Source organism: Alligator sinensis, unplaced genomic scaffold, assembly GCF_000455745.1.
Source record: "Alligator sinensis unplaced genomic scaffold, ASM45574v1 scaffold402_1, whole genome shotgun sequence".
In the NCBI taxonomy this organism is placed as follows: Eukaryota; Metazoa; Chordata; order Crocodylia; family Alligatoridae; genus Alligator; species Alligator sinensis.
In genome coordinates, this window is record NW_005842089.1 from 206,611 (window position 1) to 230,774 (window position 24,164).

The 24,164-nt window shown below is 54.9% G+C and overlaps 1 protein-coding gene across 1 annotated transcript in view; it reads right to left on the minus strand.

The window, feature by feature from the left end:
• The window catches only part of RAI1 (retinoic acid induced 1), a 94,278-nt gene that overhangs the window by 47,716 nt on the left and 22,398 nt on the right, over nucleotides 1-24,164 (minus strand). Inside the window, 1 exon segment of the mRNA XM_025204575.1 lies at nucleotides 19,182-19,266. The gene's annotated coding sequence lies outside the window, so the exon portion shown is untranslated.

The following is a 24,164-nucleotide window of genomic DNA, read 5'->3' on the forward strand; positions in this document are numbered from 1 at the left end:
GCTGATGTCCTCCAGACAGACCCCGTGATGCTCCGCCAGCCCTCAAGCTTCTTACTCAAGGCAGATGGAAAACCACCTCCATGCAAACAAATCGACCAATTCACCTCCTCTCCCGTCTTCTCCTGCTTCAGGGGATGCCCAGCCGTTGTGCACGGAGAGGACGCTTTCCGCTTCCTCGGGCACAGGCGTGAGCAGACCCCAAGCGTGAGCCGGGCTGATCAGTCCAGCGGGCGTTCGCTGGCCCTAAACTGGCAGTTCCCGACGTTCATCCAGGAGGGGAGAAGTCAGCATTTCCTCCTCCGCCGGGCAGGACTCCAGCCCCTTCTCCTGGGGACGGATCTCCCGATCTGCACTCAACTGACTTGATGTTTAAAACCCTCCCCATTTCCGACCCCCTCATCTTTGTTTTTTATGCCTTTGGAAACGCGTGTCCCTTTAGCGCCCTCCTTGAAGGGTCCTGAGCTGAGCCGAGCTGCGTGGCTCAGACCCGCGGGGGATGCTGCATAAGAAGCCTGGCTGGACCAGTCTCCTCTCGGTGGGACTGTCAGCTCAGGGAGGATAAATGAACAGATGTTTCTGTGCATCTGGACAGTACTGGAGGTGCCCGGAAGCCTCCATCTGGATGGCAAAGGCCACAGCACTGACCTCAGTCCCTGCTTGATAAACTCCACGTGCGAGACCAGGCTGCCTGGATGCACATGCGGATTTGTTGCGGGCATAAATCCCTCCCGCGCAGAGAGCATCCGGATTAATCGGCGCCACGAGATACCGCGTGTGGATACAAGGAAGGTGCCTAAAAATCTCGAATGAGCCCATGTGCTCTAGAGGTCCGTATATAAACATATAGGACTAGCCAGCGGGAGAGCCTGAATTCGAATCCTCCGGCAGGTCTGTACTTACTGTTTGGCTCTAAAGAAAGGTATCGGCCACCCTGCTCCAGAAACGGCCTGCCTGTAAGACGGGGCACCGAAATGAGCAGGGAGATGGGGACCAGGAGTCCTGGGCTCCGCACAAGACCTGCTTCTGGCTTGCTGGGGGGCATGACTTTTTCCTGCTCTGTGCCTCAGTTTCCCCATCCCCTACAGAATTCACTGGGGCACCGGGAGACCTAGGTCACCGATTTCTGCCTGGGCCTCTAAGGCTGGGGGATGGAAGAGGCTGGGAAATGGTGCAGCTAGACTGCATGCCCCTTTGGGTTGGGGCTGTCCAGCGCTCAGCTGCCCCACTCCCGAGGTCCATGGGCTACTCGTATAAAAAGCAGGAGCATCGCTGAGAACTGGTGCTGCTTCTGATGTGAGCATTGTAGGTGACAGGAGCACCCAGGTGACAGCAGTCCCTGGGCGCTAGTTATAAGGTACGTCAAGGGAGACGGCAGAACATGGTATTTTGTGGGTCCCGCAGCCATGTCCATATAGGACAGAAACAAGGCACCCGAGAGGAAGAGGAGGGTAACGATAGCCTGTAACCTCCGAGTCACAGCGAGGAAGGCCTGGCCTTATGCCACCGTAAATCCGGAGTAACTCCATTGACTTGGAGGGACTTCCGTGGTGCAGCAGCTCAGAGCAGCACCTGAAGCAGCTGAGCCATTTGGTTTGGATAAAGCCAAACCGTCGGCACCGCTGAAGCCATGGAGCTCCTGGCCTGACCGAGGAGCCCAGCCTGACCGCTGCTGCTAAACGGCAACTTTATTCTGTGCCACCATCTTTTGCTGCTTTCTGAGGAGGGAGGTTTTGAAGGCTTTTGGGCTGACTAGTCAACTGGCTTTCATCCCTAGGAGCCAACGGCCAGGGGCTCCTCCTGCCCCTTCCACCTCCCCGAGGGCTTCTTGGAGGGATGTCACCTAGGACCACACAGCCCAGCGTCCTCCCATCCAGGCAGGCGCCCAAGACAGGAATTACGGTCTGTACAAAAGACAATGACAGTGAATCTTGTTACTGGCTTTTCAGCAAACATAATTCCTTTTTATTAGAAAATTAAAGGGTATGAAAAGCTTTCCAAAGCCGAAGAGCCGAAATGTGCTTTCATAAAATATGCAGTGTCTGATAAAATGGATTTGCTCATCTGTCTCCCTTGTCCCCCCCCAACCCTCACCCCATTATTATTCTAATTAAAAAAGGTGATGCTTTTTGCCAAAATATTGATTCTGCTGTTTGGCCAGCAAGCGCTTGAGCACTCTGCAAGGAGGGAGCCGACCAGGACGGAGGGAGCAGGGCCCTTTTGTCTGGCCGCTCCAGGAGAAATATTTCTCTCCCACCTGCCTCCGCTTGCCGAGGGAACCACAATGCTTGGCTTTTTTTAAGCTAAATAAAATTCTGAAGGGATAATTCTCCCCTCTCCATCTCGGATAATCCAAGGTTTCAGGTAAAGGCTGACAACAGCTACTCCAAACTCCTTCCCTAAACCCAAGCAGCAACTATGCAGGCAATTACAGACAGAAAGACAGGTAAAGAGAGGCAATTACAGACAGAAAGATATAGATTACCCCCTGGCCATCTCACAAAAAGCAACTATTAAAAACCTCCTAGGGAGTCCTCTCCCACAGCGAAGTCCTTGATCCCCTCCCATTCCTCAGCAGAAATCATGAACAAGGGGCTCTCTCTCCTTAATGGGGCAATCCAGAGCTCTCAGGAGAATCTTTATACACAAAAGGTGATGAGAGGCTGGAAGCTGGAGTCATTAGAAACTGGGTAACTAAGGTAACCCGAGGAATCTAATTTTCTTTTCTTTAATGTTTCTCTCCGGCTCGGTCTCTCATTTTCCGACGGTCAGATGCACCCTTCCAGGTTGGGGAGCGTAAAGGTCCTTCGTGCCCATGCAAGTCCCACTCATAACAATGCTCTGCGCTTGCACATACCGGTGCGGCTAATGGGGACGACATGCAAGCCTTGCACCGGGGAGGGGAAGGCAGGAGAAAGAGCCGAGGGTTCAGACACAGCCCTCCAGTCTCTCACCGTTCAAGGGCAGCACATTTCTCTCCCTTCCTCCACCACCCGCAACGCGGGACGTCTGCCCCACCCCTCCGCAAAGGAAACCCTGATGTTACCTGAACTTTCCTTTCCGCGGATTCCTCCTGGCAGTGCCCCTTCCACGCACGCGGACATAACCACGGCAGGACAAACATGACCGTGGCCAAGGGAGGGCTTACACCATTCCGATAATGCAGGCGACGATTAGGAACAAAAGCACCTTTCAGGCCTGAGTGTTTACTACACCTCAGCCGCTTCCTGCTGCACCCGCCATCCAGTCGGACTAAGATCAGGCCCGTGCTGCATCCTTCTCATTTGGCAAGGAAACTGAGGCACAGAGCGGGGACAAGATTTCCCCAAGATGATGGCAGTGAGCCAGAGGCAGGATCAGGAGAGAGCCCAGGAGTTCTGATGCCTAGACCCCTGTCCTAACTCTTAGGCAATGGTCCCTTAGACTAGACAAATCCGAGAACATGCTGCGCCATGGGGCGTGTTGCCCGGGGAAGGAGCCAGCTGGCATCTTGCGTTGCGGCAGTGAGTCCCGATGACCCCGGCTCACGCTGCCTGTAGGGCGCAGGGCGAGCTGCCTTCCCTTTGTCTGGGCTGAAGGTGAGCTGGCTGGCTCCCTGCCATCGGGAGCAGCGCTGCCTGCTGTGGCACGCGGCTCAGAGACGGCCTCTTGGTCAAGCAAAGCCAAGGACAGCTCCATGATGCCACGGCTCGGTGCCGCCAGCACGGTGAGGCCCCCGGCCCGGGGACGGGCAGGGCTCTACCGTCTCCGTGAGCGAGGCCGCTTGCACGGGAGGTGAGGAAGGGGGAGCCGGAAGCAGCCCGCGCCCTGGGGACCTGACAAGGGCAGGAGGAAGCAGAAGGGGTGGTGGGCCACGGGTTTGATCCCAAGGATGGGGGAGCTGGGAGGGGAAGGAAGGGGTGGGGGCGCAGAGCGCACACTGCAGGGACTGAAGTGAGGGGCACTTCCCAGGCACAGAGGCTGTGATACCCTCCCTGCAAGCTGTGATGCACAGCCCTAGCCCCCTGCGCCTACAGCTGCACTCCCCGGAGTGGCTGGGGGAGGCAATGACTGCCTCCCCGCTCCCCTCCAGCTGATGCTCTCCTAAGCATGGCGGGAGGATTAATGCACTCGCGCTCCCCGTCTCCCTCAATTCCTTATTTTTCTGTGGTTGCACCACTGCGGACTGCTAAGCAAATGTACCGCAAATGAGATATTGGATTTTCATTTACACCCAATATTCATTTCCCCTGCTTCCCTGGAGCTGACCTGTCCTGTCCCCCTCCCTCTTCCTTTCTCTGGCTCTCAGGCAGTGGTGTGCATGTGACTCCTTCCCTCTCACTATTACCACAGGAAGAGCTGTAACGCTACAGCAAGCCTCGACGTTCAGCCCTGCTACAAATCAGGGTCAGCCAGCAGTGCTGTTAGACAGAGTCTCGCTGTACGTGCTTCTGATCTTAATGTCTTCCTGAGCACACTTAATGGGGACATGGAGGAGATCGGTGCAGCAACGGAGAGACTCATTCCAGCTGCTAATCCAGGGGTTGCTGCCCTCCGTTCAATCTCCATCACCGCCACTCCAGCTCACAGCCACACGCTCCCTTTTCACATTAGCTGTGTCTTCCCAGCGCCTCCGGCTCGCGCCGCGACTGCTAATAGCTCTTGGCAGAGGCACCCCCAGCAAGCGAGGTGCATGGGGAGGAGGTAAAAAACCACAATAACCTTTCCCCTGGGCCAGACCCCAAGCTCTGCTCTGGGCTGCAGCCTAAGCCAGAGTTATTTGCAGCTTGGACAGAGAGAGGGCTGGAGAGGGAGGACGGGAAAGCTTTTTATAGGGGTCTGGGATGCTTTTTCACTTCAGTGCCTACTGGGCTTGCTCTGCCTTCACCTTCACATCTGCAAATGCGGTTGCAAGTTTGTTGCTCCTATTTTTGGAGCCTTTCACCACATGCAATTTCTCCACCATGAGACAGGAAATGCTGATGAGGTCGTTCAAAATGTAGCTCGTTTCTCCTCCCCAAACGGGTTTGATCTGTTCCTTATTGCAACACTCTCTTGGCCTCCTTCCTGCTCCTCGTGGACCCCCCTCCGCCTCTTCCTTTGCTGCTGTCGTCTTTGAAAATGGCCATGGACGCGAACAGGCGTCTCCCGGTCTCACCTGGCGTCTCCCGGTCTCACCTGGCAGAGGTGCAGCGCGTCTCTCACGCCGATTCCCGGGCACCGGCTCGCTTCCCCGCCGGCCCCCGGCCAGCTGGCTCGGTCTCGGCCTCCATGAAGACCGTAGCAGCCTCGAGCCACAGCTTCCGAGCGCAGACCCACGGGGTCCCGGGACGGGGACCGACAGGCCGGACGGGTGCGGAGATCACCTGTCTCCAGTCTGAAGACACCCTGCCGCTGAAGCTAGGAGCCCGTGGCCACGGGCCCCGTGTCCTCTGCGTGGATAAGCCACTGGCTTGGAAGTGGAGGACCCAGCCCCGGGTCAAATCCTGGTCCCGAGCGAGGGGCCTGGTCACCGGGAACAGAAGTGTGCTAGGGACAGCCGGGCTTCCCGCAGCTTTCCTGACCGCCGCCGGCAGGAACTGCTTTCTCGCAGATAACTTTTCTAGTTAAAACCACATGCTGAACTCTCTGCCCGGGGCTAACACCACCCTTGGCCAAAGCGCCTTGCCCGTACGGGTCGGGGGAACCACGCAGGGAGGGACTGTGTTTAAACAAGCATGATCCTGCTCTGGCTCAAGCACAGCCTCCCTCTCCCATGTCATGGCCCCCTTCCTGTTTTTGCCACGAAGAAAGGGAGGGTTCAGGACCTCCACCTGCAGAAACCCTCCTCTCGTGGTGCAAGCAGGGTGACATGGGACCGGGGTGTCCACTGGCTCGCTCTGCGGCCTCATGCAATTCCCGCAACCTCTCTGTGCCTCGGTTTCCCCCGCTGTAAAGGGAGGATAACAGTCATTTGCTCTTTGAGACCCTCCAACGAGAGGCGCAGAGGGGGCCTGATCCAGCCAAGTGCTCGGTGCTTCTTGAAGGGAGCGGGGTGCTCGCAGTTCACGCTGAAAGGCTGGAGTCGGGCAATGCCAAGGCCAAATTCAGCTCTTCTGCATCATCCCTTGCACCCACCAGGATCAGCGAGTGCTTGGCTTCATGAGACAACTGCGTCGTTTGGCCCTCGGCTCCTAGTACTATTATTGTTCATGATAAATGGCTCCCGGTAAAAAAAGAGAGCCCGCCGGCTGTCTGTAGTATCCCTCTCTGCCGCCTTTCGCAGCCCGCCGCCTGACTCCCCCAACAGACAGCAAACAAGGCCAATGCTATATGGCACCGTACCTGCTGTTTGAATGTCAACACCTCATTTATATGTCTTGATTGGCCCTGATCAGCCATGCTGTGCTTCACCTGATTGCTGGATGCCAGCAAGGCGTGTCGCCGCAGCCTTCAGATTGTAATTTCCTTTAATTGGGCATCTAATTCCAAGCAAAGAAAGAAGAAACTCTCTGTTTTGAAACACGAAAGGACGGTGCGTTCATAATAACCACCCCACCGCTGCTACCAGGGGCTGGCACGCGAGGAAGCCATCAGCACCGTGGGGCGAGGAAATCCTCTTCCCCATCCCCGTTAGGAAATGGCTGGCTAGCCTAGCGATGGCTGCACCCTCGCATGAGTTATGAGCTCGTTTGCCAACCTGTGGATTCGATAAATTTGCTCTCCCTCTTGGACCATTACGCAGCCCTCCGTTTGTGTCACGCTTGCCTGTGCTCCTTCCCTCGCACGTTCGAGCAAACCGTTGAGGCTGAAATTTCAATTAAGAAAGAGAAATAATTACCCACCGCTCCATATTTCCTCTAAAATGGTAGCCAATGCCAGTAAGCAGAGTCATCGCTGCCTGGGCGCTCTGGCATGTCGGAAGGGGCCGGGACGAGTGACATTTACAGGGATAATTCCACCCGACAGGCAGCTTGCCAACAGCAACCATTTACAAAGCGCAGGAACCGGGAGCGGGCACAGGCGCTGCCGGGCTGTGGGAGGCGCTTGGGGAAAGAGAGATGCTTGCCCCCTTCGAAACAGCCTGGGCCGCGAGTCAGAGGCCCCGGATCCCCCACCTGAGCTCCCCTTCTCCGCAAAGCTGCTCCTCGGACTCGGCCGGCCTCGTTTTGGCCCCCGGTGCAGGCCGCTCCTTTGCCCGCCCGACAAAGCAGCAGTGTGCTTTGAACCATCTGTGACGTGGCAGAAACCTCGCGACACGGCCCCCGGGAGCCGGGCGATGGGTTCATGCAGTCATCCTTCGGGTCTGCAGACCCTGAGCCTTACACCTGGCGGGGGATCACCAGTGCCGACGAACCGGCTGCTCTCTCCCGGATCCCGATGTATTCCCGTTCGGACACCTCCGCGCATTTTGCCAGGGTGGACGGTCGCCTGGAGCTGCAGGGGGTCACTGGAGAAGCGCTGGCAGCGCTGTGCATGGCATCAGCCTGGAATAACCGGAGATGCTGCAGCCGTCGAGGCAGGTGCATGAGGGTGGGGGCAGGATGAGACCTGGCCAGGAGCTACAGGCCAGCACAGGGGCGCTATCTGCTCCAGAGCGTGCAGGAGAGGCAGGAGTTCACCAGGTTGCAGCTGATGCTGTGATGAGAACTGTAGCTTCCTAGGAACGCCTTTGTACTCGCTCACTGGCAGGTACGAATTAAAAAGAGTTATCTTAAGAGGGCAAGAAAGAGGACAGCAAGCGCAGGACACGGAAGAAAGCAAGCTCCCAGGTTCTTTCCATTGGGTGCAAACCCTTTGCGCGAGGATTTTGGCAATTCCCACAGTTTTGCCTGCCCATAATCGGCCCTTGGGACCTACAAACGGAAGGAACCGTGAAGCCGGGCACTGCTTCGCTCCGGTCTCCCATGCCGCGAGCGCTGCAACGGGACAGTGGCAACGTGCAGAAGTCCGGTGGTCCTCGACAAACGCTCCCCACCCCGGGAAAACCACTGCCCGGGTGGAGGGATCCTGCCAAGAGCTGTCGCTAGGCTCATCCGAACGGTCCTTTGTTTTCTCTGGAGCTACGGCACGTCCCTCTGCCAAGTGCGCGTCCCTGCAAAGGCCCACACTCCACGCCAGCCTCCAGAGGAGGATTAAGCAGCAAGGAGAACTGCGCCATGACCTTTATTTTTCTCGCGCATCCAAGAGTCGCACAGGCCTGCTCTTCCAGCAATGCCAGCCTTGATTCTCATGTCGCTGAAGTCAAAGCTCCTGCTGGCTTCCATTGTGCAGGATTCAGCGCTGAGGTTGCCATAAATATGCACTGGCTTGGCCCCCGGACTGTGACAATGGGCCCTGCAGACACATGACAGGCAGCGAGACGCAGAAGTGCTCCCACATGGCAGCTCCACTGAAATTTGCCTGTGATAGTGTGTGCTCCGGTAGCATCGCCCAGGTGAATAATAATTATGCTTTGTGCTTCTGCAGTCCTCGTCGTCCGTGGATTTCAAGGCACATTGCAAATGCTAGCACCGCCGCCACTCTCCCTCGATCCTGAGAATCCAATGGCCTCCGAGTCACAGTTCAACGCCCCCCCCCGAAAAATGGTGCAAAACTCACACGGGTTTTCCTAAATGTAATACGTTAGGTTCTTTTTTAAATTTGCCTTCCTGGTTTTGAGCCTCCCAGCTCACGTTTGCAAGCTCTTTGCATGACCGCGAGGACTAGAAACACTTTAGTCTTTCCAATCAGAACCCAGGATCTCCGGTCATCCCGGGACTCCAGGGGCTGGAGCGGTCAGAAAACCACCAAATGCTGTGAGAGTCACAATAAAGTCATGAGTGTGGGGACCACAGCCGTCCTCGCCTGGGGACAAGAAGAGCCAAGAAGAGAGCTGGGCCTCTTGGTTGTCTGCACTACAAGCGCACCCGTCCTCCCGTGCAAGGAGAGCGAGGAGGGACCACAGGCCTCTCACCGAGCCCTGCGCTGCTGGAAGGCGGCAGGCCACGGCCACGCTCGCGCCTGCGGAAGCTGCCCGGCAAAAACGCGCCGTCTGCTCCGAGTACAGCGTGCACATTCGGGAGGAGAATGCAATGGCGCTTTCAGCTGCATCGAAAAATGCACAGCTCATGAAGTCTGCCCGTCTCCTGCAGCTGAAACCAAAGCACTGCTTCAGGAAGTTGAATTGCAGTTCCTCCACTTGACTGCCGGTCCAGCGTGGAGGTGACTTAAATTGGATGACAGCCACAGAGGACAGCTCTTCGTGCCCTGACGGATCCATCTCTTACCACCGCAGCTAAGTGCAGGAGAGTCGTTATAGTTTTCACCCCTCCTTCAAATGATAATTTATGACCCCTGACCCACTCCCCCTTCTAAATCAACCTGATCAATAGAGAAATCAGACAATCCTTTTAAGAAACGAGCTCATCTGATCCTTCCAGCTAATGATCTCTGCTCTTCTTACAACTGCTTGCAGATCTGTGGCACAGGCTGCCGAGGAGGGGAAAAAAGGGAACGGCGAACACCTCAAGGCCAGATTCTGCTCTCGGTTAGGCGGGGAAGGACTCCACCGCAATCCCGATTCACGCTGGCACGTCTGGGAGGAGAAGTTAGCTCCCCCCCTCGTGAAAATAAGCCCTCAGGCTCTGCTGATCTGTCGGGGGCTGGTCTGAAAGCGCAGCAAACCTTCTCTCGGTTGCTAATTGCTGAGTTACAGACTGCCAGAAAACACTTGCTCCTCAAATCTGCGTCTTAATGAATCTCTCCGTCCCTACTGGAAACAAAAGGGAACTTTCCCTTCCAGTGGCCAGGCACACCTTTGATCCTGTTCCCTCCAGCTCAGCAAAATGAAACCCCTCTGGATGACTTTGCACTGGGTCCCCTGCAAAGAAAACCCGACTAAAAAAGAAAAGAAAAAAGCGCTGTCGCCAAGCTGGGCTTCAGCTGCTTGATCTCGGTGCCTACAGCTGCAAACGAAGCACCACCCAGGTTGGAAAGCCAGGACCTGGCGCGCCACCTTTCTGCTCTGGATGTCATAAAGGATCTCTAGAGGAGGAAAGATTTCCCCTTGTGAGGAAGAGCACTGCTAGTCCACATCCTCACAGCCCAAATTGCAGAGCCTGCAAACCCTCCCTGGGCCCTTTCCCATCGCTCGGTTGCAGTAGCACAAGGTGACGGGAACATCTACGCTCTGTCCACGTGCTATCCACGACGGTTTTGTGAAAGGGGGAGCATGGACGGCGCGAGACAGTCACTTCGGGACCGTCCAAGAAAACCCGTGACTTTACGCCTCCCCGGTCTCCATATGGCTTTACTGTCTAGAGCAGCATTTATATCGAACCAGCCAAGTAAGAGGGTTAAAACCAGCTAAGAGAAAAGCATCACGCAACCCTTTAAGTCTTCAAAGTAAATCAGCTCCTGAAATGATTGCGCTCGGGAGCCAAGCGTCCCTCTGCTTCTTTGAATGCGCGGTGGCTGGGTGATTTTTTTTTCCCCCTGACGTTTATTGCACTGCCGGAAAGCCGTCCAAAGGAACAGCTTTTTTCTCTCCCCCCTCTCGTATGTGGATGGTATCAGTTTCTCACCCTGGAGCGTTTGTGCAGGGATTTCACTTAGGACCCGAGCAATATGCAAATGGACAAGAGCCCGGCTAATTCCAGAAACCCCAATAATTAACCCCCGTATCGCCCCACCCGGGGCTCCACGCTGCCAGCCGCTGGGCCGGGGTCGGATTCAGCAGCCCCGCGAGGAGTGCGACGTGGCTGCCGACTCCGACGGCAGCAGGAGCAGGCCCCCCGTCCCTGCTCCTCCCGAGAATCTCTCCTGCCAGGTGCTAAGTGCTCTCAATCCTGCCTGACATCAATGGAGCCGAAGGGGCTCTGCAGCACGCAGAAGCGTTTAACATTTTTTCCAGGGTTCAGCCTATCGCGTACACATTAGAGCCCAAGCCACTACCCACTTCATTCCCTAAATCCCCCCTGCGGATTCAGCCAGGCGCACGGTTCTTTTTCTGTTCTGCTGTGCGGCGTTGCTCTGAGCTCTTAAACAGCAGAGGTTTTTCCAGCCAAGATGTGGCTGCCTTTAAGCCAGGAGGGAACCGAAGCAGGCACCAGGAATTTCTGAAGCTGTTCCTGGGCTGAAAGGGGCTCTGCAAATGGGCCCTGGTGCTGCAGCCCCTTTTGCCCGAAGGCAAGGCAGGCCTGTTGGCACTATCGTTAGGAGCATCACTTTGCTGACCTAAGCCCCGTGCGCCCAGGGATAAGCAGAGGGACGATGCTTCCAGAGTACTGAAGAAGCAAGTTGCATTTTCATGACGCCTTCATTTTTGCTACACCTCCTTTTGCATTTCTCCTTGGCGTCCAGCAGCGTTATCCTGAGGTTCCTTGCTTCATTGCTGGAGCAGGGCCCTCTGTCCATGTTTGTACAGCACCGGACACAAAGAGGCCACGATGTGGACTCAGACCTCTGTGCAGAACAAGTGCTGTGTCAATGCTGAGCTGGGGTGTGCCAAACTACCCATCCTGCAGGGTCAGGATCAGCCCTTCTCTGGGTTTAGGAAGGGAAAAGACTCCAGGGCCGTGTCCACATGTGGTGTGGATGTGTGGTTCCCCAGGGACAACTAGCAGTGGCGCACCTGTCCACGGGGACGCCCATGCCACGCACGCTCTAGCACGTGGCAAGTTACCCTGGGGGCGGTAGGGGAGGCTGGGGCCACCTGGGGTCTTGGGGGGATCCCGGGGCTGCAGCAGTGGTGATCCTGCCACGTGGAGCCTGGCCGGCAGCCACAGCACGGCTATGGCTGGCTCGGATCTGGTTTTGGGTGGCGCACGCAGCACCCACGTGCGCCACTCCACCTCTTTTTCTCTGGGGGTGTTCCCCGCCCTCGGCAGCATGGAGAACAACTGAACGTGCAGTATTGGTGCCGCAGATGTGTCTGGACGCGGCCCAGGAGATCACGTTACCTACATTTGAAGGGGAAATTTCTTAGGGTTTGTGTGTGGTGGGGAGGTATCAAGTGCCGGAGCTTATTCCAAGTAAATGGCTATCTACACCCCTACCGGGGCAGCTCCCTGTTCTTCTGTAAAATAGACCCCATGGCCCCCAGCACTGGCCCAGACCGGGTCTCTTCAGGTCCGTCCCTTTACATGCTACCTGCTCTAACTACGTCTCTCTCTTCCTTCTCTCTCCATGCTGGCTTGTTTTCATCTCCTCTCTCCCCCTTCCTCCTCCCCTGGCCGGCATGCTCTCTTATCTCTGTCCCATTCCCTCTTTGTCTTCGTGCTTTGTTTCACCGGTGGCATCAGTCCTTGTGCAGAAGCCAGACAATAAATGGAGGCTGTTAAAGCCAAACAGCTACCTTCTTAAAATCTGATACAGCACAATACGGGGCAGGACTCTTCTGTGGCTCACAACACAATAGTCACAGTGAATTACAGGGTATTAGACGACTGTACCGTTGTGTGTCTCATATAGCAGCAGTCACGGTGAAGGCCATGGTATTACAGGACTATACTGTTCTATAGATCATATAGCAATAGTCATGGTGAAGGACACGGGATTAGAGGCCCAGGCAGTGCTGTAGTTTATAGAGCGGCAGCCATGGGGGAGGACGCGGGCGCTCCGTGGCCCGTATCTCACCGTGGTCGTGGTGAAGGATGCGGTCTCGCAGGGTCATACGCCAACCTTCCCATGTGCCCGCGGTCAGTGCAGTGTCCGGACAAGAGCTAAGCATTTCTTTCAGCAGCCCGAAGGCAGCAACACTGTGTTCAAAACCTGTTCTTTGCTACCCAATTGACCTTCTGATCTGCATTTGTACCGAGGCCTGGTCTTGCTGGGGACACTGCCTAGCGCAGCTGGTCCAGCATCCTCTGCGCAGACATGACTGCAGAATAAAAAGGGACTCAATTCTGGAACCAATCACTCTGCTCATGAGGCAGAATAATTACTCTGGAATAAAAGCACCTTTGCGCGGAAGCAGGGTTTGCACATGGGGAGCTCTTCCAGAACAGCTTATTCCTCATTAAGCATTCTGCTCCCTTTCCCTTTGCAGACAAGCCCTGAAGCTATTTTACACCACTCTGCCACCAGTTTTGATGTTCGCTCTCCGGCCCCTTTCCACTGCTGGAAGGGTGCAAAGAGGCTTCGGTTTAGATCCGAATCAGGTTGGCAACACTTAAACTTCTCCCCAGCTCCGATAGCTGGGCCAACTGTTCTATACAAATGCAGGCAGTGAGCACCAGCACAAGTTTTAGTCACTACCATAAATGCAGCAAAAAAAAGGTATCCCCTGGTGAGACATCAAGCAGTGACTAACAATGGAGATGCAATTAGAGGGAAGGAAGCAGATTCTGACTGTAAAAGAGGAAGGGGAAAAAAATAAAAAGCACGAGAAAGAAAAAAGGAGAAAAAGAGCCCTTGAGGGGTTTGCTGAGGATGATATTCCAAATGAAAATGAGCCTAGCCCACTCGCATCCCAGATTCGATGTGGGTGTAACTCCGCTGAGCTAAACAGAGTAGTGCCCACTTGCACCCGGCCTCAGCTTGGCCCCCCAGCAGTCCTGGCACAGACAAAACTCCCACTGCGCTCACCCGGAGCACTGCTTGCATCGGGGCTGTCGGCATAGGGCCAAATCCTTTCGTGTAGCAATTCGCACCCGCGCACGCTCTTCTATACACCCCCTGTCTATAAATCTACCCTGTTAAACACTTCTCGGTGGCGGATGTGGCAGAAATCGTGTCTGCCTTGACATATTTACGTGCCTTTACATTACTTTGGCACAAGTGCTCGAGCCGTCCATGATTTTTCACTTTGCCCGACCACTTGGGTATAACACAGCCGCATCAAACCCATTTCAATAACTCTTGTTTCAAGACGGCAGTGTTCCAGATTATTCCCTACCTACCAAGCACGAACCCTGGGCCAAATTGATCTCCAGCACATCCCTACCGACTCCAAGGCGCTCGCGCTAGACTTTGGCTCGTTCTTTCAAACTAAACCTGCAGATCCTGTTTATAAATACACGCCGACACAACTAACACTCGTGGGTCTGTACCCGCAGCCTTTGGATACCGCACCATTCATTTTTTATTTCCTTTGATGCTTGTGGCGAAGCGATAGATTGGCTTTTTGACGTGGCTAATCTATGGAGGACGGCGCTTCTCTGTCCACGCGCAATCTCGCAGCAGGCAAAGAGGATCTCCATCACGATCTAGTCATCCTGAATTAGTCGGTGGATCCTTCTGCAGGCGGATCTCCTTGGAGACCGACGGGTAGAAGCTCCTCTACGATTCCCATTTGTCAGGAGAGGCCAGCCCCCCCAACCCTTCCCGCCAGCGTGTCTTCAGTCTTGAAAGCTGCATTAAAGGAAGAACTCCTTGATCTTTTGCCTTGACTGTTTGCTAAGACTGAGATGCACCAGAGGGAGATGGGTTTTTTTCTTTAACCATTAGAGACCACCTTCTCCACTGCGCAGGCTGGGCAGGCAAGAAGAGAAAACCAGGATTTTTTTCCCCCTCCCGTGATGCAACGGTTGTGGGCACCTTCTCCCCAGCCCAGCCGTGCCCTGGGGCAGGGAGGTGACAGGCTCACCTCTATCAAGTCATGAGTATCGCCGCAGGGAGACGCAGCCTACTGGAGGCCGGGGGCAGAGGAGGTCCGGCACCGTGCCCTTTGCCTGGTTCCTAATCCCACCTCCCTTTTCTAGTCCAAGGGCTGTGGGCAGAGGGCAAGGTCCGTCTGTCTGCCTGCCTCTAAGTGCAAGCGTGATGCAGGAACTTCGCCGGCACTGACTGACACTGCAATTATCGATTGTCGGCTACACGGGCGCACGCGCGCTCGCCTTCCTCCTCTTCTCACTTGTTTTCTTATGTGCAGCAGAGTGCTAGTCTTCAGAGACTGCGCTGTAAAAGGCTGAGACTGACAGAGCGTCAAGATATCCACTGCCCGGGGCTTTTAACGATCGCCGGGGGGGGAGCGGGAAGTGTCCTGCTCCAACGACAAGCGCTGGGCTATCTCCAGATTCCCCCTTGAGTCAAGGAGACGCGCTCCAGCCACAAGAAGCCTCTTCCTCTTGGTCTCAGCCTGCCTAGGAGATTTCTGAAGATCTCGACCTTGCAAACTGGTGGCCTCTGCGCAATGGCAACAGATGCTCCCAGATGTCCAAAGCCAAGGTCTCTCCACATCCTGCCCTCCCGCGGCTCTTCCCCCGGGGCATCTCGCAGGCTGCGACCCATCTCGGGGTCTAACGAAACATGATGCTGCCCGCTGCGGGCGGAGGAGCCGAGGTGCACGCCAGCCAAGCACGGCCACCTTGCGAGTTGGAGCCGAGGCTAGGGCAGAAGCCACACACTGAGACTCCTCCGACTCTCCCTGCACCAACCACAAATCTGGGGCCAAATCCTGGACGTGGAGTCAGTCCGGGTCCGGGCATTAGCCTCAGTGGAATCCAGCTTGGCCCTTTGCCTTGAATTTGGCTTTAATCGAAAGACTGGGATCCAAAGCTGCTGAAAGAAAGGCACCTTTGCCCAGAAAGCCTGTGCCATCGGCTTGCCTGTCTGGAAGAGGCAGGGTGCTCATGAGACATCAAAGGTCTGCCTTAAATAGCCAACCCCATCCCAAGCTCTCCTAGTCCCTGCCCCTCCAAGACACAGCCCCCCTTTCCCTTCAAGGACGGACAGGTAGACTTCAGCCTCCAGGGAGGGAGCGCTGTCCAGGGTTTAGCACAGACCACTGGGACCCAGGACTCTGGGATCCCTTGGGTTGACCACTCGTTCGGCATGTGACTTCTGGCAAGGGTTACCTCTTCTCCACGAGCATCAGCCCTGCCAGACAGAACAAGGGTGGTCCGCTGCTTGGCGGTCCTAGCTCTGCACTGTTATTTGTGCAGCAGGGCCTGCAATAAAGCCCAACGGCACCAGTGCAGGTGTCGAGACCTCAGAGTGGGAGGGAGGAGATCAGTGATCAAGAGCCTGTAGTTTTTGATCTGCCACCATCTTTTCTGCAAGTGCTCGGGAGCCCAGGGTAGGTGTTTTAAGCCTGTCTCTCTGCACGGTTTCCTAGCCACCCTTCCTCCATGCATTCGCACACCCACCTTCCCTCTCCTCTCGCCATATGGATCAAGTCTGCAGTCCTGTCAATGGCTAATGACACAGAGCTGATTGCTCTCCTTTTTTCATACCTATCTTCACAGCAGCTGCCAAAGGTTTCCAGGGGTGGGAGAAGAGCAGGAGCTGGGTGTAAAGGCTGCAAATCCACCCTGGCTTAGCAGTCACGTCCTCCTGTTTGGGAGAGCCAAGCCAGGCCAGCACAGGGGATGCACATGCTGTGGCAAATCAGTAGCAATCTCTGGCTAGGAATAGGCATTACTGGGCATTTAAAGGGCTCCTGCTGTCTGCGCCTTGCTGGCCAAAAAGATGTTGGATGCCAGGCAGTGCCCGAGAGAGGGGAAAACGGGGAGGCTCAGAGGGAAACGGACTGGGTCACATCGGCTTGAACAAGCATACAGAAGTCCTCACAGATGCAAGACCAAAGATACCCTAAACCAAGCAGATGGCAGGGGCAGAAATGGGGGTCCGTGACCGAGTTGGGCACAAAGAGGGCAACCTAGTTCTTGCTCACCCCTGAAACCTAGGAGCTGGCTGAGGGTCAGTCTCAGGGCCAAGGACCAACCAAATGCAGGACAAGTTCAGCCTCAAGCCCTTGCCCCCCTCTTCACACCCTTACAACCCCCCTGGCACGCTTGCTACAGAAGCATTGCTGGCCTTGTCCATCTGCGTCACTGGCACAAAGCAGATTTACGGGGGCCCAGGATGTGACTGCACGCACCGAGCACGAGTGCTGCAGCCCACCGGGCCGTAGCTACCCACACCGTCTCTCCCCGTCAGCACCGAGAGAGGCGCGTGCATACAGAAGGGGTTGGCACGCGCGCATGTAACACACCCGCAGTTACCCTGCTGCGACGACCGCACTCCCGACGCACTCCAGATCCCAGGGCTTAGTGCCCTACTCGCACTAAGGGCACCAGGACGTGGCTATTATTAACCCTTCAAGCGCCAGGCCTCTTTGAGCAGCATCTCTCTGGCTTGAACACGGCAAAAGCAAAACCGCCGAACCTATGCAAATTGAAGGCTGTCGGCATATGGGCTTCCTGCCCAGAGCAGGCACCCTCGTCGTGCCCAGGGCCTTTGTGCTTGCCAGAAGCCCGCAGAGAAGGCCAAAGCGGGGGCTTTATAAATAGAGCTCGTCTCGCACATGCACACGGAAAAACCAAAACAGACCCAGGCATGAATAACAAAAGCAGCGATCAGTAAAGACTATCCCAAGAGGCCGTAAGTTCTTCAATTAGAGCTCTCATTATAGGACTAGAAACTCCACTCTGTCTTCTGTACGGATAACACATTTTTTTTTTCTTTTCAAGGAAAAAAAAAAAGGCAGGGAGGGGGGTGGAGGAGAGAAGAAGAGCGCTGCATCTTTAATGCAACAGACAGGTCTGCAGAGATTCACTTTGGCTCTTATTTTGACTTTCATCTAAAAGAGCTGCCCTGGGAATCCATTAAGTCCAATTTAAATCGACTCTCCGCCCCCGTGGTTTCTCCCCGCCCTTCCCACCACCCCTGTCTCTCGCCCCCCCGCCGCAGAAACAGAAACAAACCAAAAAGACAAGCCGGGAGGAGGGCGGAGGGGGATGTTTTTGATTCGGAAAGATGTACTCCAAGGAGTCCAGCCCTCCCAAGGCACTTCACAGATTTTTATTTCTACACAAATAAATAACATCCAAGAGCGCGGCGGCTCCGTTCAGATAAAGTCTCCGAGCCGGGACCAGCACCATCACGTTTTTCTGCCTGATAAGGTTTCCAAGTCGGTGGATTCAAACTCGACTTTTGCTCCCCACCCCCTTTCTGATTTGGCTTTTCTCTCTCTCTCTCTCCTTTTTTTTATTTTTTTGTCCCCGGTGTTATAGACTGCTCCATTACAACACCAGCCTGCCAAGTCTGATTGGAAATGATCTCCTAAGACCCCTGTTTTCCCCTGCCACTTTCCCAGTTGCAAAAATCATCCCTTGCATTCAAAAAGCCAGTTCCTGTCTGTGCGCGCACACACACACACGCACACGCACACGCACACAAGCCCCAGTGAGCCGCTCAGTAATGATAGAGAACGGACAGACCCCCTCTGCTGTCATGTACTACACGGTCATTCAAGCGCTGCTTCTGTAGTATAAGCACTTTTCCAGTCCCCCCGCCTCCCCTCCACCTCCAACACATCCATTCTGCATTGCATCCTATTCATATGTTTTCAATCATTGCCATTTCGTTATTAAAACAAAAACTCACGCGTGCACGCACACACACACACACACACACACACACACACACACAATCTGCCTCTGGAAAGTGAATCCTATTCACCAGGGCTGTGCAAGTTGTCAGGGGGTGGGGGGTGGAGGGGGGGGGCTGTTTGTTTTCTTAATGTCAGCGGATGATTTGGGTCTAAATTTGCCGGGGGAGGAAGGGAGCAGGAGGGGACATGAACATCTCGTGGAGGGGGATTCGAAATGCACAGCCAGATGTGCAAATCCGGAGATTACTCGCATCTCTGCTAGAGCAATTTTTCTGGCCAGCGAGCCTGACACGCACCAAATCAAAGGACCGACACACACCGAGCCTGCAATTCCCCCGTGAAGATGACAGCAAAAATAGCACAACCCTGGGTCTCCTCGACGATGGAACTTTTTCAAGTTGAAAAACACGCACGTCAAGAACCGTACCATTTAAAAACCCTCCCGTTGAAAGACTCCAGGTCTACGTTCATCCCCGACCCCAACATCACCATCACTCCAACTTCAGCAAAGTGGTAGCCAAGACCAGGGAAACGAACAGCTCCCTTACACACACACGCACACCGACCCACACACACGGACCCACACGCAGACAGCCCTGAGTTTAACAGGCAAGTCGCAAGGCATTTCTGAATTTGCGGCAAATTTCTTTGCTACTTCTGGAAAAGCAAAACAAAACCCAAGTGGTGCAAGCAGTGCACACACACGCACACACGCGTGCACACACACACACACACACTCTGCAACGCCAGTCGTACGCTGCCGTTTCAATAGGAAAGGCACACACGGATAGCAAGTTGCACAACAGGAAAATAAATTGGGGAGGGGGAGATGGAAAAAAAGCTTTTACGTTACCGAAGAACATGCCACGGCTCCCTCAATGAGAAAGGCACCGAGACAGAACAATACCTGCAATGTTTCTTGCTCTCCTCTCTCTCTCCTGCTGTCTCTCTCTCTCTCCTCCTCTTCCAGAACACAGTAGCCAGATTAGATCCTTAGAAAAAAAAATGTGAGAAATAGCACAATTTTTGTTTTTTGTTTTTTTTTTTTTTTGCTTTTTTTTTTTTTTTTTTTGCTGTTTTTTCAGCAACCCTTCGGAGCTCCTTCAGTAGCCATTATTCATGGACCACTAGGGGATATAAGGTAATTAGAAACGGCCCCGTCGCATCCAGCCTGAAAATGCGATGCCAGTGGTAGGAGTGGTGTGGGGGGTTTGGCTGCAGGCTCCACAGCAGACAGGAGCTGGGGGGAGAGGTGAGGGCTGGGGGCGGCGGGGAAGGAGAGGAGAGCGGTGGGTGGCTTGTCCGCTCGCACAATCCAGACGTCAGAGAACTCAGGAGAGGTCCGGAGATGCTGAGGGACCAGTGCTAGTGCGAGGCTGGTGGGGTCGCGAGTTTGTGTTGCTTTATTTCTTTACGGGGATTTGAAGTGGGTTGCAAGCCTGCCATTGCCTGTGTGATCCAGGCTGGGGGGGGGGGGGGGGGGGGGGGTGAGTGTGAGTCTGTGTGTGCGTGTTTGTGCCAGGAATAGCAATCAGCAGCAGAGGCAGCACACAGAGCACGAAAATGCCATCATGCAGGGTCAACAGAAAACTGCAGACATTTTTTTTTTTTGGCTTAATCCTCTAGAGGAGGGAGAGAGAAAAGGAGGGAGGAGGCTGCTGGTTCCTTTAGAGTTCCTGAATTTTTCTGTCCTCGGCCTCAACCGATTGCATTAAAGTGGGGGGGACCCCATAGTCAAACAGGCGTCCCCACCGAAGCACCGGATCCTGCGTGGGAGAGGCGCTGCTCAGTCCTGGGGGCTGCCGGAGGCTTGCACTCCTGAATGCACGGACTTGGGAGGTGGGCTCCTAAGGTAGCCGGGAAAAGAAAGGAAGAGCGAGGCAGAGAGGGGCGGAGGGAAGAACAGCTCACACCTGCAGCTCTCTGCTCTGCGTAGCCAGCTGCAGCCAAGACAGTGACTGGCAGGAAAAATACAGCTGCTCGGACTCCCAGCCTTGCGTATCTGTTGGGATTTGGGTGGCGGGCGCCTGGCAAATGAGATCTGATGGCAGCTCATCTCCCCGCGCGGTGGCTTTAGGTTGGGGGGGGTTGAGAGATGGGGAGCACGTAACAAAGAGCAGCCCCTTGCCAAGCACAGCTTGCGCTGAAAAGGGGGGAGAAAAAATCCCCCCCATGAGAAAAACACAAGGAGGGCAGACGCTCCCAGCGTAGAGGCGGTCGAGGATTCACCTTGAGGATACTCGGCGATGCTCGGAAAAGAGTTTCAAACACGGAGGAATCGCCGTGCCACTGCAGCCCAATGGTCCGTGAAGTCAGGTGTCCTGCCTCCAGCCGTGCCCAGCGCCGGATGCTCCGGAGCAAGGCGTCTCTAAAGCCCTCTGAACGCGGCTCCTTGTGTAATCCTTGCCCGGGCGGGGAGGCCTGACCCCAGCCAGGGCTCGGCTTGCGCCCTCAGGAATGGGAAGCCACAGCCTTGCCTGCAAACGGACCTCTGACCCCCCCCAACCCCTCGCTAGGCTGTTTGCTTCGGGAATACGGCATGCAGCAAGTTTCCCGGGCTAGTTATATGGCACGTGAAAAAGTTCCTCTGACGCGTTTCCAATGCACTCCCTTTTCTTTTCAGATCCAATCTCCTTGTTCTCGAGTGAGGGGGGAGGGCAAGCAGGGACCTTGGTTTCACTCGTCATTATTTTCTCTATTGAGAGATTAAATTCAATCCAGGTATAAGATCGGGTTTTAGAAGAGGGCCATGGGTTTTGGCCCGGACTTCTACAAGTTCCACCTACCGGCCCGAACCCCTCACCTTCCCCTACCTGCCCTTTCCTTGGAGCTGTTCCCCCAACCGCCTTGTCTGCCTCCTCCCCTAAACTCACTCCTGCCCCAAAAACCAACCCGGGCGGATGACACCTAACGCTCTATGAGCAACTCAGGCTCTTCAACGACTTGAGGGGCGCTGAGAGGAAGCTCAGAGCAAAACCTGCTCCAAAAATCATCAGTTCCTTCCCACCTCTTGTCCTGGAGAGAGAATCTCCTTTAGCTGTTAGCAGTCTGGTGCCCATGACACACAACACAGCACTCCCGATTCCACAAGCGAGAAATCAGACAGGTGCTAGCCACTTCAGCATAAAGCTATTTTCCTGGCACTGGCATAAGGCTCTTTGGCTTATAACCCTTACGTCACTACTGGGCTCCTTCCCTTTCCTACGATCCTGTTGCAAATCTCACGATTTTGGATTCTTTCCTCTGAAATCCCCAGTTCCTGGGACCATATGGTGCCGAGAGACTCGGCTGCGGGTGCTACTGGGGTTTGTTTTTTTAAGATACATTTCTTGCCCTCATAGTCACGTAGAAAAATTTAAAAGTGAGACCCCAAAAGCCAAAGGCACGTTCCAGGCACCTCATCATTTCCGGCAGGTCGGACTCGGGAGCTCTGCGCGGTCAGGGGTAGCAACGCTGCCCGAAGTTTCTGGCCCAGCTCACCACACCGGGTGCAGCTCTAGTAGCTAGCAATGGTCCACCTGCCCGAGTGCAGCCGCGAAGGTTGGTCTCGGGTGAAGACTGCAGGACAAAGCCCTTGCTTAATCGCATTTGTGACTTGATTCCTTGCGCCCGTCAGCCCTGCCAGGAGAGTAAGGAGGGAGGAGCGGGGTTGGGTGGGTTTCCCATGGCTCCAGCAACACAAAATCAGAGGAAACACGGACCTTTTTTTTACTGCCCGGTCCTACCGCAGCGGGGTAAGATGCTTTTGCTGGCTGCGTCCCTCTGTTACCACCAAGCCAATAAAACCACCTGCAAGCTACTCTGCATACAGGGAACGAGGAGGCAGTCCAGAAAGCTGCTCCTTCCCAAGCCTGCTTGGCACGACCCGCCTCCTCCTGGCTCCCGGGTCCACACCCAGCTTTGCAGGGCAGAGCTCACTTGGCAAAGGCAAGTCAGAGGCTTCCCTTCAAGTAACATATGCCCGGGGGCAGTGATAACAGAGATAACACCTGCAAGGCCAATTCTCAGGGGGTACAAAAGGGCACTGGGGCTCTCACATGCATTGCTCTGTCCTTCTCCAATTGCCTTGGCTGCATCCCCTTGGCCGGCAGAGCTCTTGCTTTCCACTTCCGAGGCACCAAATCCATTCCCCCTCGTTACTCTGGAAAGTGCGAGCTGTTGTAGTCCTTGCACCTCTGCCACTTCACGTCCTCTCTGGCAGAGTTTACATGCCGATCGAGTTCGCACCGTTTCGTCTGGATTTCGAAGGATTTTTTTTTTAAAGAAACTTTCTTTATATTGTTGGCCTGAATAAACTCCTGTACCTTGCAGTTTAACTGGACCCCTTACTTCTTGCCCCTTTGGATTCCTTAGTTGTGGGCAATATTCGGCCCTCCACTGGCTTTTAACAAAGTACCTTCTGCAGTCTGCAAGCTGATGCGAAGGATTTTCATTTACTAGCTTTGCCCTTCTGGCTCTTTCTAACTGGCCTCTGCATTTTTAAAAAGGCTTGGAGCTTCACATCACAGCGCTAACTCTTTGTACAACTGCATCTGCAAGGACTTCGGCACTCACTCGGGTGTACTGCATCGTGGTTGGTTGGTCACAAAGCTCGAATACACCTTACTTCTTGGACCAACTCCTCGGGGGGGGGATAAGTCTTTCCTCTCTACGCAAGCAATTCCTGGAAGCAATGGCTTACGCTCTTCAGAAATTCCCTCTCCAAACCATATTGTGAAGCAGCATTCAGGCAGTTTACACGGAGGCAGCTGAAGTCACCCCTTTTAACCAATCCTCTAGATTTTATCGACGCGCCGGCTTCTCGCCGCCCTCGGCCTTCCCGTGTTCTGCCCTGAAGGTCGTTAGTACAACTCCCTGTTCTCGACACCAGGGAATTATATCTACGGGGAGCCAACCTCATGGCTATGCACTTTTTTCCCTTCCAGCAGGCAGCACTGAATCATGTACACGCAGCCGTAATACCAGCCCCTCCGTGACCAAACCCGCGACCATCCGGCCCCTGAAGCTAATCGTTCCAGCAACGCTTCACATCACACCAGGTTTCAGGAAGGCCGGTTACATCCGAGCCTTGTCCCACTCCCCTTCTCCCTTTGAAGCGTCTCTGGGGATGTGCAATCTGTAGACCTTGCCGTTGGCCAATTATACGTACCTCCTTCTGCCTTACTTGAGAGACTCCAAACCCCCTCCTCCAACCCTCCGCAGCTCATTTCACATCCGACGGGAGTGCTCCTCGGTACCTGCAGCCCTACCCCCAGCTTCTCCAAATTGCCTTCATTTTCTTATGTTGCTGGCGGTCTGGTCCTCCGCTGTGCAAACATCCCCGCCTCTGAGAAGTTCCTCTGTCTAAGCAATGTGGATCCTACCTCTCCGCATCAGCTGCAATCGAGCAAACCTAGATTGTACTTCGGGGGAAGACAGCATCGAGGCCTCTGGTCTCTGCCAGTCTTCCCCGCGGTCCCTTTGCCATCATCGGCGCTGTCATCTCTCTGCCCCAGCCCTGGGACGCCTGCCCCGTGCAAGCGAACAGGAGTGTGGCGCCCGTTCAAATGTGTGTCCGTTTCTACCTACACGCCTGAGTCTCCTCCACTTGTCCATAGGAGCTTGCTCCTGATTTACGCCTCAATCAGTGAGAGGAGAATCAGGCCCTTCCTATTAACCAGAACGGAGGAAACGCACCTTTATCGGGAGGCCGGATAAACCATCATCTGCAAGTCACAATCATCGTCGCACGCGCGGATGCAATCTCCCGTGACCAGGAGCCTTGCTTTTCCACCAAAAGGGTCTCTCATAATGGCAACCGTCTCTCCGTTCCTCCCTGGTCTCCTTCTGTCGTGACCCAGGCTTCTTCCAGCGGAGCTCTGTGCAAAGTCAGTACCTCGTTTCCATGGAA